The sequence below is a fragment of the Mya arenaria genome, chromosome 6 (assembly GCF_026914265.1).
Source record: "Mya arenaria isolate MELC-2E11 chromosome 6, ASM2691426v1".
Classification (NCBI taxonomy): domain Eukaryota; kingdom Metazoa; phylum Mollusca; class Bivalvia; order Myida; family Myidae; genus Mya; species Mya arenaria.
Window position 1 is genome coordinate 76930658 of NC_069127.1, and position 19423 is coordinate 76950080.

A 19423-nucleotide genomic window follows, 5' to 3' on the forward strand; every position below is an offset into this window, starting at 1 on the left:
TTTCAAGGTCACTGTGACCTTGACCTTGGCCTGATGACCCCCAAAAACAATAGGGGTCATCTACTGGTCAGGCCCAACCTTCATGTCAAGTTTGATGACCATAGGTCCAGGAATTGTCGAGTTTGCTTTCAAGGTCACTGTGACCTTGACCTCTGACCCCTTAAATCAATAGGGGTCATCTACTGGTCAGGCCCAACCTCCAAGTCAAGTTTGAGGGCCATGGGCGCAGGCATTGTTGAGTTATCACATAGACAACGTTTTACCATTCAAGGTCACTGTGACCTTGACCTTTGGCCCAATGACCCCTAAAATTAATAGGGGCCATCTACTGGTCAGGCCCAACCTCCAATTCAAGTTTGATGGCCGTGGGTGCAGGCATTGTCGAGTAATGACACGGACAACCTTTTACCATTCAAGGCTGTGACCTTGACCTTTGGCCCGATGACCCCAAAAAACAATAGGGGTCATCTACTGGTCAGGCCCAACCTCCAAGTCAAGTATGAGGGCCATGGGTGTAGGCATTGTCGAGTTATCACACGGACAACCTTTTACCATTCAAGGTCACTGTGACCTTGACCTTTGGCCTGATGACCCCCAAAAACAATAGGGTTCATCTACTGGTCAGGCCCAACCTCCAAGTCAATTATGAGGGCCATGGGTGCAGGCATTGTTGAGTTATCACTCGGACAACCTTTTACCATTCAATGTCACTATGACCTTGATCTTTGACCCGATGAGCCCCAAAAACAATAGGTGTCAGCTACTGGTCAGGCCCAACCTCCAAGTCAAGAATGAGGGCCAAGGGTGCAGGCATTGTCGAGTTATCACTCGGACATTCTTTTACCATTCAAGGTCACTGTGACCTTGACCTTTGGCCCGATGACCCCCAAAAACAATAGGGGTCATCTTATGGTCAGGCCCAACTTCCATATCAAGTTTGATGACCATAGGTCTGGGCATTGTTGAGTTATCACTCGGACAAGCTTTAAAATTATTTTACCATTAAAGGTCACTGTGACCTTGACCTTTGACCCGATGAGCCCTAAAATCAATAGGGGTCATCTACTGGTCAGGCCCAATCTTCATGTCAAGTTTGATGACCATACGTCCTGAAATTGTTGGGTTATCACTCGGACAAGCTTTGGTCTACCGACAGACCGACCGACCGACCGACCGACATACCGACATGCCTGTGCAAAGCAATATACCCCTCTTCTTCGAAGGGGGGCATAATAAACACCTAAGTGTGACCTTGACCTTTGAGGAAGGGACACGTGTCTTGCAAGTGACATGTGTTGTCTTGGTATGTCACACACATGTGGCAAGTTATTTAAAAATTTGTCCATACAAGAGAAAGTTACAGCCCGGACACGACAACCTATACTCTATGTCCTTATATGCAGCATATCCAGTGTGACCTTGACCTTCGAGGGAGGGACACAGGTCTTGCACACAACACGTCATCTTGGTATGTCAAACTCATGTGGCAAGTCATTTTAAAATATATCCATACAAGAGAAAGTTACAGCCCGGACACGACAACCTATGCTCTATGTCCTTATATGCAGCATTCCATTGTGAATAGATACCTAAGTGTGACCTTGACCTTAGAGGTAGGGACACTTGTCTTGCACGCAACATGTCGTCTTGGTATGTTGAACACATGTGGCAAGTCATTATAAAATCTGTCCATACAAGAGAAAGTTACAGCCGGGACACAAACACCTATACTCTATGTCCTTATATGCAGCTTTCAATTGTGAATAGACACCTAAGTGTGACCTTGACCTTCGAGGGAGGGACACAGGTCTCGCACACAACACGTCATCTTGGTATGTCAAACTCATGTGGCAAGTCATTTTAAAATATATCCATACAAGAGAAAGTTTCAGCCCGGACACGACAACCTATACTCTATGTCCTTACATGCAACATTTCAGTGTGAATAAACACCTAAGTGTGACCTTGACCTTAGAGGTAGGGACACTGGTCTTGCACGTGACACGTCGTCTTGGTATGTCAAACACATGTGGCAAGTTATTTTAAAATATGTCCATATAAGGGAAAGTAAAAAATACAGCCCGGACATGACAACCTATACTTATTTGCAGCATTCCATTGTGAATAAACACTAAGTGTGACCTTGACCTTAGAGGTAGGAACACAGGTCTTGTACTCGACACGTCGTCTTGGTATATCCAACACATGTGGCAAGTCATTTTAAAATCTGTCCATACAAGAGAAAGTAACAGCCCAGACACAACAACCTTAACTCTATGTCCTTATATATGCAGCATTCCATTGTGAATAACACTAAGTGTGACCTTGACCTTAGAGGTAGGGACACTGGTCTTGCACGCAACACGTCGTCTTGATATGTCGAAGTCATGTGGCAAGTTATTTTAAAATATGTCCATACAAGAAAAAGTTACAGTCCGGACACGACAACCTATACTCTATGTCGTTTTATGCTGCATTCCATTGTGAATAAACACTAAGTGTGATCTTGACCTTCGAGGGAGGGACACAGGTCTTGCAGGCGACACGCTGTCTTGGTATGTCAAACACATGTGGCAAGTTATTTTAAAATATATCCATACAAGAGAAAGATTCAGCCCGGACACGACAACTTATACTCTATGTCCTTACATGCAACATTTCATTGTGAATAAACATCTAAGTGTGACCTTGACCCCTTGACCTTAGAGGAAGGGGCACTGGTCTTGCATGTAACAGGTCGTCTTGGTATGTCAAACACATGAGGCAAATCATTTTAAAATATGTCCATACAAGGGAAAGTTACAGCCCGGACACGACAACCTATACTCTATGTCCTTATTTGCAGCATTCCATTGTGAATAAACACTAAGTGTGACCTTGACCTTAGAGGTAGGAACACAGGTCTTGCACTCGACACATCGTCTTGGTATATCGAACACATGTGGCAAGTCATTTTAAAATATGTCCATACAAGAGAAAGTTACAGCCCAGACACGACAACCTATACTCTATGTCCTTATATGCAGCATTCAATTGCGAATAGACACCCAAGTGTGACCTTGACCTTGACCTTGAGGTAGGGACACGGGTCTTGCATGCAACACATCGTCTTGGTATGTCGAACTCATGTGGCAAGTCATTTTAAAATCTGTCCATACAAGAGAAAGTAACAACCCGGACACAACCACCTATACACTATGTCCCTATATATGCAGCATTCCATTATGAATAACACTAAGTGTGACCTTGACCTTATAGGTAGGGACATGTGTCTTGCAAGCGACACGTCAACTTAATATGTCGAAGACATGTGGCAAGTTTTTTTAAAATATGTCCATACAAGAGAAAGTTACAGCGCGGACACGACAACCTATACTCTATGCCCTTATATACAGTATTTCATTGTGAATAAACACCTAGTGTGACCTTGACCTTAGAGGGAGGCACATAGGTCTTGGACATGACATGTCATCTTGGTATGTCTAACACATGTGGCAAGTTATTTTAAGATATGACCATACAAAGGAAAGTTACAGCCCGGACACGAGTTATTGAGCCGTACGCACGGACGGATGGACGGATGGTGCGATTTTAATATGCCCACCTTCAGGGGCTTAAAATAAAAAGTTGTCAAAGCGTTCAGTCTGTGAGAGTGCAGCTTTAATGAAAAAAAAAGCAATGAATTTCTTGAAATATAAACAAAATCTTGACAATTCATACTCTTCACAGCATTATGATTGCATACAAAACGTTAGAACATGTATATTTACCATTATAATAGCTATTTTAGCCTGATTTTTTATTTTTCCCAAAGTCAACTTTTTTCCGTATTTGCAAGGCAAAGGCGGTAAAAATAATAATAATAAAAATCACTGCCTTTGGCCAGTTGAGCTTAAAATAAAAAAAAGTTGCCGAAATGTAGAGTGTACTGATGTTTCCATGACATTTCAACTTCTCTGCAATTATAAAATTGAATAACACTTAAGATATAGGGTATATGACCAAATTTTTTGCTGCTATTAATTGATTAGCATGACTGCATCAGTACATTATTATATTATTAGCCATTTAAGGAATGAATTGCACGCTTGATGTCATTATCGGGGTATGAACGCAATTGGGCTGGTCAAAGTGTGTGGAGTCCGAAGGACTCCACGAGTACTTTGACCAGCCCAATTGCGTACATATCCCCGATAATGACATCAAGCCTGCAATTCATTACTTATATTTACACCAATAGTTCATTATTTCATTCAAGAATTGTTAAAAAAAACTTAATTTCATTTAAAAAAAACCTCTCAGTAACCCATTCCTACCCATTCTGTAAATAGAACGACCCGGAAGCATTTTTTTAATGACGTCACAATATTGCGGGAAAAGATCAACCACTTGAAATCACTTTTAAACGTAAAAATCAAACAGTTATGGCAACTACACATTTACAAGAGATGTTTGTCAAACATTATGCCCCCCCTGAGCGCCATGTTGTCAGGATTATATGGACAATTTAATGAAATATGCATGGACCGAAATGACAGCTGATTTGTTGCTGTTTTAAGATTATGACCATTAAAGTGCGAGGATAAAGTGTGTTATGACCGTCATGACCTTTGACTCTATGAACTCAAAATCCAGAGTCATCAGCTGGTCACCAGAAACCTAAATGTCAAGTTTGAGGGCCATGGGTGCAGGCATTGTCAAGTTATCACAAGACAAGTTTTTTTCGTTCAAGGTCACTGTGACCTTGACCTTTGACCTAATGACCCCTTAAATCATAAGGGGTCATCTACAAGTCAGATGCAACTCCAAGTCAAGTTTGAAGGCCATGGGTTCAGGCATTGTTGAGTTATCACTCGGACAACCTTTTACCATTCAAGATCACTGTGACCTTGACCTTTGGCTCTTTGAATCCTAAAATCAATAAGGGTGGTCTACTGGTCAGGCTTAACATCCATGTCAAGTTTAATGATCATAGGTTCAGGCATTGTTGAGATATCAGTGGGGGAAGATTTGTTAACTTTTTTGCGTTAAAGGTTACTGTGACATTGACCTTGGCCTGATGACCCCCAAAGTGGATAGGGGTCATCTACTGGGCAGGCCCAACCTTTATGTCAAGTTTGATGACCATAGGTCCAAGAATTGTCGAGTTTGCTTTCAAGGTCACTGTGACCTTGACCTTTGACCCCTAAAATCAATAGGGGTCATCTACTGGTCAGGCCCAACCTCCATGTCAAGTTTGAGGGCCATGGGTGCAGGCATTGTTGAGTTATCACTCGGACAAGCTTTAAAAAAAAAATATGGACAATCAGAAAACCTTTTTTCAGCTTACAGTCACACTGACCTTGACCTTTGACCCACTGACCTCAAAATCAATAGGGTTCATCTGCTGGTCATGACCAATAAGCCTACCTAGTATGAGGTCCCTGGGTCAAAGCGTTCTCAAGTTATTGATCGGAAACCGTTTTTCATGTTAAGGTCACACTGACCTTGACCTTTGACCCACTGACCTCAAAATCAATAGGGTTCATCTGCTGGTCATGACCAATACACCTACCAAGTATGAGGTTCCTGGGTCAAAGCGTTCTCAAGTTATTGATCGGAAACCGTTTTTCATGTAAAGGTCACACTGACCTTGACCTTTGACCCACTGACCTCAAAATCAATAGGGTTCATCTGCTGGTGATGACCAATACACATACCAAGTATGAGGTTCCTGGGTCAAAGCGTTCTCAAGTTATTGATCGGAAACCGTTTTTCATGTAAAGGTCACACTGACCTTGACCTTTGACCCACTGACCTCAAAATCAATAGGGTTCATCTGCTGGTGATGACCAATACACATACCAAGTATGAGGTCCCTCGGTCAAAGCGTTCTCAAGTTATTGATCGGAAACCATTTGGTATTCCGACCGACCGACAGACAGACCGACCGACATGTGCAAAACAATATACCCCACTTTTTTCAAAAGGGGGCATAAAAATTTAAAAAACTAACACTATTTAACATGTTGATTTATATTTTACGGGACCTTCTGACACAATACAAACAATAACAAGATAAATATTTTTTATGTATATTGTTATGCAATGAATTACGATCCGAACATATCCGAAGATGTTGCGTTCATCGATTGATGAAGGCAATTGCCGAAATGACGTTCATTTAAGGAATGGAAGTTGAGGTGTAAATATCTTGGGTTGACTTATGGAGTTTTGAATGAACACGACCATAAAATAACCAGAAAGCACAAAACCCTCCTGATTTAGTTATCGGGACTTATCCCCTATCTGATTGAATTTTTTCTGGAACATATATATGCTGTCCTGAGTGAAGGACATTTTCGACACAATTAATTGACAGAGGTGCCAATGCAATGATATAAACATGGCACTTCTTGTATTTGGAAGTTACAGTAGCTACTCGGAAGTTTTCCTTACCACAGAAAAGTGGTTATTTCATCTGTATTAAGATTTACAGGTAAGATTTTTTTTAAACATGCAAATTAATGCATAAAAGAAGATTTTTTTATTTTCTCTTGATGATATATCTTCATTGACCAGAATTAAATGTAGACGGACACATACATGTACCTTTCTTTAAAAAATGTTATTATATTTATAGCAATACTCGTATTTAAAATCATTACATAAAAATGTATAACAATCATAAATTTGGAGTGATAAGCCTTTATCTACTTACTAATTAATGCATTTATAAATGAAAAATATTTATTATTCATCTTTTTCTGTAAATTAAAACAATTGTATTAATTGTGGTACATCTTATTTGGGAGTAAGAGTGCATTTTAAGATGCAATGTTTCTGAAAGAAGTTATCCCAAACAATTGAATAGCAGATAAAATCACGGCCATTAAACACCAGCTCCACCACTTATCAGTGTTGCACATAAAATGAGCTGTCAACACTTCCGTGGTGCAACTGTGCCCTGTGTTTACTTCTACACATTGTGTATGATTTATATTCCATTTGATAATTTTATAAACAGACATATTTTGAAAAGCCGAGAATTTTTTACATGTACCAATGGAAAGGATTTTCCATATAAACAAGAGCTGTCACAGCTGAGACAGCGCGCTCGACTATTCCGCCACTTTTCAGTGTAAGGATCGAAAAGTTTTGGCGAAACATGGATCACTGTTAGATTAGATTTCAATGCAATACATGATGTGCTGAGATTTTAACATAAATGTGGTTACATGCAAAATTTTAACCAGATTGTTTAATAATAAAGGGCCATAATTATTTGCAAAATACAGTTAGCTAACTTGGTTATTCAATTTGGTTGGGTGGTTGAATACCATTGTATAAAGTCTCAATGCAATACATCAAGTAGTTGCTGAGATTTTATCCTATGTGTGCTAACATGCAAGACCTTAACCAGAATTTCAAAGTCGCATTATAAAGGGGCAAAAAGTATATAATATGAAAGAGTTATCTTACTTGATTAAATAAGAAGGTTAAATGGTTGGGAGCCTGTGTGTAAAGTTTCAATGCAATACATGATGTATTCACTGAGGTATTGACATAAAAGTGGTTACATGCAAAACCTTAACCAGAATTTCTAGTATGTCGAATAAAAAAGGGGCCACTTTTTTTAATTTAATGCAAACTAGAGTCATCTTACTAGGTTATTTAAATAGATTGGATGGTTGAGTACCATTATATAAAATCTCAATGCAATACCTCAAGTAGTTGCTGAGATATGTGTGCTTACATGCAAAACCTTAACTAGAATTTCTACGTCAAATAATAAAGGCCCATAATTTGCATTATACTCAAAAAAGTGTTATCTTACTTCATTAATTTAGTAGGTTAGATAGTTGGGAATACATATCTTAAGTTTCAATGCAATACAAGATATATATTTGCTGAGATATTAACCTATGTGTGCTTGCACGCAAAACCTTAACCAGAATTTCTAAGTCAAATAATAAAGGCCTATTATTTGCGAACTAGAGTTATTGCCTATTTAAGGTATGATTATCGGATAAAGATCTCTGATTTTGTCGGGGGGTTTTTATTGTTCTGTTTTGCCTGTTTTAGTTAAAGTTATAAAGACATAACTATTTTTGCGGAATGCAAAAAAAACAAACAAAAAACAATTTAATTTGTTTAAAATTTTATATAGGTTTGAATTGCAGGAAAGAAAAATGGCAAAAATAACAAACAATAATATATTGTAATGAGTATGGCATTACGGGCAATATGCATTTTCTTTCAAAGTTCTAATAAAACATATAATACAAACAACCAATTTAAATTAAGATTTTATATAATAAAATTACAAGAAAGGCAAGATGGCAAAAATAACCCGAAAATATATAGCACTGCAATATGCATTTTCAATAAATGTTAGAATTTAAACATGCATGATGCATATATTAGTTCACAAACATATAAGGAAAAATATAACCGTGTAATAAGAACATTTTTATGTTGATAAAATATCTTTGGAATTTCACCTACATTTCTGAGAATTTTTGTGAACCTTGACATGCTGGCCAAGATGGCCCTATATATTGCTCACCTCAGTATACTTTGTGCTATAGACTTGTTGATAATTGAAGGGCAATGACAGGGATTTGGCTTCTCTGATGTATTATGCCGATTCACTTTCTCACCAAATTTTGTGATGATTGGACAAATGCTTAAAAAGGTATTGATAATACAAGAGCAATTTTAGGTAATTTCTATCATTAAAGTGCAATAACTATGGGTTAACTGCAGCAATTTTGCTAATTATCAAACACGTTTATACACATTCTAACAAAATTTGGTCATGATTTGGCAAAGGGTTCAAAATTAATTGATCGGACTTAACATACTGGATGGTGCCTGTCTGCCCTTGCATGTATACACCATAGGTGGAACTAATATATGTCCAGTATTTTAAAACAGGTGTATAAAACCTGACAAATATGCATTTGTTTAAATAGATACAAAGGGAAAAAACTCTTAAAATATTTAGGTTGGATTTATAAAACTTGTCACAAAAAATCAGAATTTACTGTGAATAAGTACATAAAGTTTGAAGTTGGTACCTTCAACGATTTTAAAACAATAAAACAAGAAACGCCGCAATGCGACGAAATCAGGTTTTCAATGATTGCCAGAAGAACTTCAATCTGTGTCTGTTTTTCTATTTTAAGTAACAGTGACCTTGACCAAACACAATCCCATGAAAGGTCTTCATAAACTCTTCCTTTATACCAAGTTTGGTCAAGATATGACCATGATCTATTAGTCATGACCAACTAGCATACAAAGTATGAAGTTCCTGTTTTTTTTTTCTCATTTTTTTCTTTCTTTTTTTTTGATAATTTGGATTTATTCAACAATATGTATGCATTTTACACATCCTAGTAAATCATTACATAACACAAATCTTACAAGCATGATATAAGAAAGCAATTAATTTATGTACCAGTAATAATTGAATTACTACAAATGTACAAATAAACCAAGAACGACTGAAAAAAAGGGAAGAGAAACAACATGCATGTAAAATAGATATAATTGTTCATATGATACATTGTATTATTCTTTTGTACAAAAAACTTTGAAATCTGAAAAGTGTAGTTACAAGAACAAATATCTTACAATTGCCCAATCATTTTAAATTTATCTGAAATATTTGTATTTTCATAAATGTTCCATGCTAACTGAAGGCTATTTCTGAAAACAATTACTGTTGGGTGCAAGCGTTCTTTAGTTATTGAGCGGAAACCATTACTTCACCTCAAAGTCAGGGTGACTTTGACCTTTTGATCTCAAAATCAATAGGGGTCATCTACTAGTCAGGACCAACTAGCATACCAAGTATTAAGTTCCTGGGTTCTTTAGTTATTGAGCAGAAACCATTTTTAAGCTTAAGTTCAAGGCCAACATATCATTTTTTACCTGAAGGTAACCTTGACCATTGATCATTTGATCTCAAAATCAATAGGGTATATCTTCTAGTCATGAACAACTAGCATATACCAAGTATGAAGTTCCTGGACCCAAAGGATCTTAAGTTATTGAGCGGAAACCGTTTCTTCACCTCAATGTCACAGTTACCTTGACCTGCCCTAGTGATCTCAAAATCAATAGGGGTCATCTACTAGCCATGAACAACTAGCATACCAAGTATGAAGTTCCTTGGTCTAAGCCATCTATAGTTATTGAGCGGAAACGAAGTGTGACGGACTGACTGACTGACTGACGGACAGTGCAAAAACAATATGTCTCCCCATGAATGGGGGAGACATAATGAACAGTTACACCATCTTTTTTCTTCAAATAATACTAAATTTATCATAACAATGTTTAACAAGAGCCGTCGTAAGACAGCGTGCTCGAATAAACCGCTTTGACTTAGAATACAATAACGATGTAATAATACCAAGTTTGGTCTCTTTATGTCAAACCTAACTAAAATTATTCGATACATAAAGTGACTTTGATGCTGCCCTCCCACCAGCCCGCCCAAACAATGACACAAGTCATTCAAATAACTTGATTTCCAATTATGAAAATTTGGTTAAGAATATACAAAATATGCCTTTCAAAGGAAATAAATAAAAATAAAAAAATAATAATAATTCAAGGGCCATAGTTTGAATTTAGGCTTAAAACGGAGTTATGTTTATTGTTGTAAGATGATCGTAAATAATTTTGAATTTTATTAAGTGCATTTAATGAAGGGTATAGAAGTTTTTTTATTAAAATCCCAACTTGCCCTTAACTTTTACTTGCCTAAAACTTTAACCAAAGTCAATCAGGGGCCATAACTTGTTTTACGGATAATATGGAGTTATGTAACCTCATTGGGTGATGGTCCTGAACAATTGTGTGAAGTATTAAGTCAATTGAATGAAGGGTATAGAAGTTATTAAACAATATCCCAACCTGCCCTAAAACTTTAACCTAAGTTCCATAGTCAATCAGGGGCCATAATTTGTATCAAAGATAATATGGAGTTATTTAACCACATTATGTGATGGCTCTGAACATCTGTGTGAAGTATTAAGTCAATTGAATGAATGGTATTGGAGTTTTAAGTGAAAATCCCAACTTGCCCTAAAACTTTAACCTGCCCTAAAACTTTAACCTAAGTCAATCAGGGGCCATAACTTGTATTTAGGATAATATGGAGTTATGTAACCTCATTGTGTGATGGTCCTGAACAACTGTGTGAAGTATTAAGTCAATTGAACAAAGGATATAGAAGTTATTAATAAATATTCCAACTTGCCCTAAAACTTTAACCTAAGTTCCATGGTCAATCAGGGGCCATAATCTGTGTAAAGAATAATATGGAGTTATCTAACCTCATCATGTGATGGCCCTGAACAACTGCGTGAAGTATTAAGTCAATTGAATGTAGGGTATTGGACTTATAAGTGAAAATCCCAACTTGCCCTAAAACTTTAACCGGATGCCAACGCCGACGCTGGGGTGAGTAGTATAGCCCACCTATTCTTCGAATACTCGAGCTAAAAGTAAAGGGGTAATGTTATAAACAATAACCCATTTATATGATTTGTATTAGACAACATAAATTGAATTAAATTATGATGCATTGTACATTTATAATTATTTGTTTATTATTTATTTCTCATCGGTTACATTAATGAATTAATTTGCTATGCATATTGTTTATGCAAAAAAAAATTTGTATTACAATAAGATTATCGAAGTGTCATGTCATCCTTGGCCAATACACGGGAAATTTGACACCTGCAGGAACAACAAGGGATGCACAGCAGGAATTATAAATGATTGACATTATAATGTGTTTTTTTCAATGTATTAGATAAATGTTAAAATATCCAGCAAGTTATGTAGGAGTCCCTGTGGCAGAGTGGTTAAGATATTGGTTTTCTAAATAAAACCATATTTTGCTTTTTATACTTTACTTGTATTTTTTCTGTAATTTCGGTTTCAAAGCGTAAAGTAATTATAGTACAAGTGTTTTCAGATGCATAATTTTTGGTGCCAAAACATTAGTGAGTCCCTTTAAAAAAATGTTTATTTCATTGAGATATGGAGATGTATTGCTACGTAAGATTTCATATATCCATGCAACAAACACAATTTCACATGCTTAAAAATATTTATAATACACAAATTGGTTTTTAATTGATTAATAATAATGAAGGCACTGAATTATTAGCGTACAAAAACAATACCACTAGCTATATTTTACCCAAGAAATGCATTATTGAAAGATTTAAAATCATATAAGAAAATCAAAATCAAACCAATAGGAACTTTTGAAAACGATATTCGCACTGGATCTGAAAGATAAATACACAAACCACAAAGCATCGAATTCCTTAACTGTACTCATATCAAAATACAAACTACATGCACAAGATAGTGAAACTAAATATATATATATATAGCTTTCAATACCTCTTAATGAACTAACATCATGTACATCGAAAAAATAACAATTTTTGAATTCGACTTCATGCAATAACAAAATCATGTGTTTAGTCTACAGAGTACAGTACAGTACTGTACAGCACTGTCTACATAATAGACCAACATTATGTTGAAAAATGAAACAACTCATCATTAATAATTATAATATAATAAATATTTTCCATACCTAATACTCCAATTTTACAAGTTTGATCTTCAGACATACTTCTTTAAAACACTGATCCCTAGACCTGAAAAATACAACCACATGCTTCTTTTATTATGGAACATGAATTCATTTTGGTGGGGGAAACGACAAAGTGAAACGTACTCAAAACAATGCCGAGTGGGTTGGAAAATGAATTTTCCGACTTATAAAATACAGCGTAAAAAGTTAAATGACCACACAATTTTGTTGGAAAGTGAATGTTGTGTTTGTATTTGAATGAACACTTTTGTTATAAAATATCTTACCTGTTATTTTTCACCGTTTTCCCTTTCAATTTTACACCATTTGGTTATTTGTTTATGCATTCGTTTGTTCAACTGCCAAAATCAAGGTATGAATATTCCCTTTCATTGATTGGTCGAAAATAAGAATTAACCCTTTACTTCATGTAAACCTAAGCCATTTCAGGCTGCCAGTTCATGGCTTATCAGTTCATATCAGTACCCCTACTTCATAGGAGATTATTGATATTATTGGAATTTTAACCCTAATGTATTACAAACCTATTTTCTTAGTATTTCTTTTGGTTTAATCAATAAGTCATCAATGTAAAGTTTATAGAGAATTAAATTTCCAATCCAGTCATATAAATTTTATTTTGTTATCTAAATTATTTCCGCATGATATTCATAAACAAACAGAAAAATATGTCAAATTTGATGAAAATTAATTTTTATTACACTTTTATTTATCAAACATAACACGAAATATTATATAAACAACATATTTTTATAATTCATTTAATGCAACCTGAATTGAAACAAAGATGGACAGAATTAAAAAATAGTTCACAACAAAGAAGCACGGTATATTTATATATATGATACAGAAGAAAAAAAAAGTTGATCAACAGTCACAGTACATATAACTTTCGGTTATTTAACACTACAATGAACAAATAAAGTTATTATTCAACTACTAAATGAGGCCTGCATGCTATTGTTTACTAAATTTATATCGTTTATTGCATGTCCATGTATTGTCATTTGGGTTTGATTTTAAAAATCCTCATTGCTCGTATCCTTGTGTGCGTGACGGCGAGGTCTGAATTCTCGACGTCGTACTCAATGTCTCAAACTCATTTTAATTGAAGCCAGAATGTTCCGATTCATCAGACAAACACTGAAATATAAATGACATTATTCAGGAATGTTGTTTTAAACTGAAGTTAACAAGGGCAGAAATTAGCTCTACATTGCATTCTTGTGTATTCGAAAACACGTGTTTCAACAGCTGATCGATGTTAAATTGGGTCATGTCAAAGTTTAACAATAGGGATAGTCATTATTTTATAACACATTTGTACTTACTTTCAATTTGTAGAAGCAGATGCGCATTTTTATGACCGGATTAGCGAAACAGAAGTGACACATATGTCCCATATAATGATTTATGGCCTTTGTTTATACAAGCCAGATGATTTTTTGTTTATCCAACATGGCCGACATTTTGACACGTTTTCGAACCATGACCTGTGACGTCAGGCGCGTGATCAATAAAATATAGTTGTATTATTGGTAGTTAATTATAACTTGCAGTATTGTGTAAATTTCCACGAGGAAAACGAGACAGGAATGCCCACAAACCTGCGCAGTCAACGTTTTACGCATCTTTGATACCAGTGACCTTATTTTGCGATTTTCCGAAATTCTTTAAATAGTAACATAGTGTTTTTTTTAGTGCATTGTATTTATCGATGTTTATACTTCATGAATATGAATTTATAGCGCATAAACAAGCATCAGGTATGAAAATAAATGCCCCTACATTACGAATACGTAGGATTACGTATCTATGAAGCTATGGATAAAACGTTAAGATCCGTATCTATGAAGCTATGGATAGATAAGTAAAATTGCGTATCTATGAAGTAAAGGGTTAATAGAGGAGAACATCGTCAGAAATTTGGTTATATAACTCTAGTATTCAACAGTGCAGTAAAAATCATGACCGAGTGTGCGAGGTCGCTGAGCATATGCCAAATCCATAGTGTTGCATTTCAATCGATTCATCATCAATGAATAGTTCAATTTTTGTGTTTTTTTTCTTTAAAAGGGAGAACCTAAATTTATTCTTTTATTTACGATTTTTGGTAAAAAAATTGAATTCAAAGTACACCAATATTTTATGAAATTCTGCACTGATTACATAAATGACTAGTTCTGGCTTCCATAGCATTAATGTAGATATCTATTTTTTATGCTTACTACACATTACCAGGGTTCAAATTTAACTTTGAGGAGCACTCGCAAAATATTGCGAGTGCTTTTTGAGGCAACTCGCAAAATGGAAAATTAACTTGCAATTGTATTATTTGCTTTATTTCCTTATAATATTGTCTAATTAAAGTAGATATAAGACATACTTGAACATTAAAAAGCATCAATCTTGAGTGTTTGACATTTTTCACTTTGAGGGGGGGGGGGGGGGGGGCGGGTATATTTTCCCTCGCCATCAGGTAATACTCATTCGGCGAGCACGCTACAGATTTTATTGACTATAGATATTAAAAACAATAAAATAATAAATTTAAAATAAAAAAGCAACAGTAAATGTAGCGTGGATACTTTGGACCATGAAATATAACGATCAACGAAGTCTATTCATTTTGACAGTTGGGCGGAATTATATTCAAAAGATGATGGGGTTTACATATAGTGCGCAAAAGCGCTAAATTTAGCCAATGATTGAGCTAGGTGATTACGTCATTCGTATTTACTTTGTATTATGCACGCCTCGGAGCATCCCGGAAAGATTCGAGATAAAACTCGGCCTTTTCCGTATTTGTTCTATTTTTGAAAACCTACTAGAGCATGACTCTGTACTGTCTTCTTTATACCGGTAGTGTAAACATGCCACTTATATGCTGTTTACACTCGACTACATAGCGGAATTAAGTTCATGTTTATTCTACTTTCCTTTTAACATTTTGTGGTCTAGAAAAAGCCACTCGCAGAATTTTGCGAGCTTGAATAAAAGTCACTCGCAATTTGCAAATGTCGCTCGCATTTTGCGAGTATGCGAGTCTAAATTCGAACACTGCCATTACACGTCCCAAAATGTTATATATACATACATGTGAACTCTACCGGCGGTAGGTAAAATATACCGCTTTTGAGACCCTTCCAACACCATACGGCTTTTCTGTCGAAATCTACCGTTATTAAAAGCTCTTCTAAAAAATCCCAAAATTATATCAAATTGGCCTTAAATTTTATTTTAAAAACCTCAAAATTAAATCAACCATGCTAAAATACCATATTAATATGTCACTTTAAAGAACATGGTGCAATAAGCAACTTGTCAAATCACTTAACACTTCGGCCGATATCGTTGCTAAGTTACCGGTACGGTACAAAAGACCACTAATCAGCATTCTTTGTAAATTGGCATCCGACTAATCAGCATTTTTGTAAATATCAAAGACATTATAAAACTGTCAAAACATCAAAAAAACAACATTACCATGGTGTTATTAATTGTCTACAGTGTATAAAATTTTACGACATTTTGGCAGGAAATTTCACAGTGATTTGGTGGGAATGAGCTCCTTTTTTGGTGTCATTTGACTTGTACAAAATTTAGTGACATTTAACCTAAAATATATACTTTTTTCTTCAGATTCATCAAAAGTGTCTATTTAGACATTTCAAGATTTTCTGACTTTGTTAAAGTGCAGTAATTCATAGTTATTTCATGCTAGATAGTTGGTAAGGGACCCCTTTGATAATGAAGAAAAAAATATATATTTTAGGTTAAATGTCACTAAATTTTGTACAGTGCAGTCGTCTGCACTTACACTCTGACCTGCTTTGGCAGTTTGTTTGATTTTTAAGCAGCTCTTCTGAATATAAACTTGTTTTTACAAGTCAGAGGTAATATTTCTTCTGTTTCTCAATCAAAAACACTGAAACTTGACAAGTTTCAACCATGACGTATTGTATGCGTATTTTCCGAAAATCTAAAAATAGAAACAAATATCAAGTTTTTGTTAACATTGTTTCCATTGTTTTGTGTGAAAATTAGATATTCTACCGCTTTTAAACACAAACTACCGCTTTTGAGACCTAAATCTACCTCTCTGTCATTGCCAAAGGTTCACATGTCTGTATATAACGTGTTCGCTGAAGTTCTTCAGCTAATAAAATTAAATGACGTGACTTTCTGAACTCCCTAGAAAGTAGAATTAATAACAGGCCAAACAATCCTTAAAGTAGGTCTTAAATACGTTTATCAAAAACAAAACAATACCAAAAGTATGTACTAATTAATTTAATGACAAAGATTTATTTTTATATATTGCCAACAAACTCATTTACTGAAACTGAAAAAAAAATACTTACTGTACAAATGAAGGTGCGCAGTAGTTGTCAAACCGGATGTAAATAAACTTAATCCATTTATGTTTACCGTACTGTCATTCGGAGCTCCTCGGCCATTTTTTTCAAAAACAACCTCGGATGTATGCCGGTACATCAGTTGAAGAAGTTCTTAAAATTTTGAATTATATCATAAATGAAATGTAGTGTTATAGAATTGTATTTATTGATCGGAGTTTAAATTGAGTGTCGGTGAAGTATATTATTGCGAACATAATTAAGATTTCCAAGAGTAAAGTCATAAAAATTACCTGCTAAATAAAATTACTACGCGATCTACTTGCAGCGGACTTAAACGTACCTCTTTTTGAGTATGTAAACCGTCCAAATAAATCCGAGGTTGTTTTTGAAAAAAATGGCCGAGGATTTCCGAATGCCGTACTGTATCGTTATCATTGCATGGGAATGGACACCGGATGTAGCTCGAAAAATGATCAATCAATAAGCATTTGATTCTGACACATGGTAAGTTTTTTGTTATTATTATTTTATTTTATAGTGATATTTATCAAATTCGAAGAGCTTCGAATAGATCAATCCTGTGCAATACACGACTATATAATGAAAATGTGTCTCCTCTTTTGTATAATAGCAAAATTCTCGCCGAATATTGCATGATCGCTCACAAATGTTCAGTTATGTGGTACGATTTCAAACATAAAACAACAAATAGAAAATAAGAATGAAAACTGAATCGAGCGATTTCATTATAATTACAGCATCTAATATTGTGTATGATATCAATACGATATGTTTTGTTGTTATGGAGATATTCATCCTTTTTGATGACTTGAAGATGTACCGGGGATAGCTGAAGCAAATAAATAACTGCACAGGGGATAGCTATTAACTGTACTGAGGATAGTTGCGATGTATTTATATTAAAGAGACTGTGATGATGGTTACGTCTTCCTAACTCTTAGTCTAAAATAATAGACTTGTTATACGGGATTCTTCCAATCCCTAACGTCTAAACGGGAATGTGCAAAAAACGGGGGTGTTTTAAAAATATTGAAATTGTTTTAAGTGAAGTATTTTATGGTTGAAATTGATCATAAAGAGTTATATTCATATTTTACCATGTAAGTGAAATGTTATTTTGCACTAAACAAGCATTTAATGCATTAAAACTAGTTGTTTACCTTTCGAATAAAACGAAAATTGACTGACACAGAAAACAATTATGCGAAGGGGAACAACTCGATACAATCGTAATAACTCGGCCTCCTCCGACAAAGCTTCGAGATAGACCTCGTTATACAATCGTAACAACTCGGCCATGGCCGAAATGTTCCGAGCGATTTAAAACTGTGCCCTGAAGCCTTGCAGGTGCCCTTCATGTATATATCGTTCTGTTTTGACAGAATGAAATGAAAAAAAAGCCGTCAAACTCATAATTATAAGTTGGATATTTATTTTTTGTGTACGGAACTAATATAAAATAACATTATCTGGTAATATTTCTTGTTTTTATGATATTTTATAGACTTTATATGCTTTAACCCGGAATCCTGATCGGAACAACTACCCACTTTTGATACTAAACAATTTGTACGTGAAGGATTTGCCATATCAAAAATCTAAAAAAATCCGCCAACGTACAATTATTTGGACTACCTAACTCTATGCACGCTCAGGGAAAATTGTCCAATGTTGTCCATATCGAGAAATTAGAGCAATAATGTTACTGTTATATGTATAGTATACCTTACATAAATGTGTCCCTTGTTTGTATATATAAATAAAGATGATCGGTCCGTATGTCTTTGCATTCTAATGAAAATTCAGTTTTATATCATCAGCTGTCCATATCATAAATATAATATTGACTGGTGACGTCATACAACTAGTAAGTGCGGCTTGCTATTTTCACAACGACGTAGAAAAGTCGCAAGAAAACTTCATTAGCTTTGTTTAATAAAACACGCCTACAGCGCTTTAAAAGTATTTAGTGGTAATATAAAAGGTTCGGTATAAAATAAAAAATATTTACATTACACTTCGGGCACCAGTCAATTGCAACCACGGCCCCCCAGGTCCTGGGGTGTAACGGGGATAGCCGGGGAAAAGGGCCGTGTTTTTACTTTTCATGTGCCCCCGCAGGGCCGGGTGACCGCGGTGGTTTTGTCATAGCGCCAAATTTAGCGGAGATTGGGCCTTATGTAGAGTCTCTGGGGTGCGGGGGCATTTGGCCGGGGTTTAACCATCAGTTTGTTCCCGCAGGGCGGGGATTTTACCCGGGGTTGGCTGGACCGAAAGTCAAAGTCCCGGCTATTTTTGCAACGTTTTTGCACACTAAGTCATCATAAATAATATATTGTGATCAAATTTTGTTCACTTGAAGCTGTTTCTAAGCTTGGATCGATGTTGCTATTACTTAGAA

The 19423-nt window shown here is 35.6% G+C and overlaps 1 protein-coding gene across 1 annotated transcript in view; it reads right to left on the bottom strand.

Moving 5' to 3' along the window:
- The window catches only part of LOC128238422 (uncharacterized), a 106886-nt gene extending 89864 nt beyond the window's left edge, over nucleotides 1-17022 (bottom strand). The window contains exon 1 of the mRNA XM_052954337.1: nucleotides 17005-17022. The gene's annotated coding sequence lies outside the window, so the exon portion shown is untranslated. The remainder of the gene's footprint in view (nucleotides 1-17004) is intronic.
- Between the last annotated feature and the right edge of the window lie 2401 nt (nucleotides 17023-19423).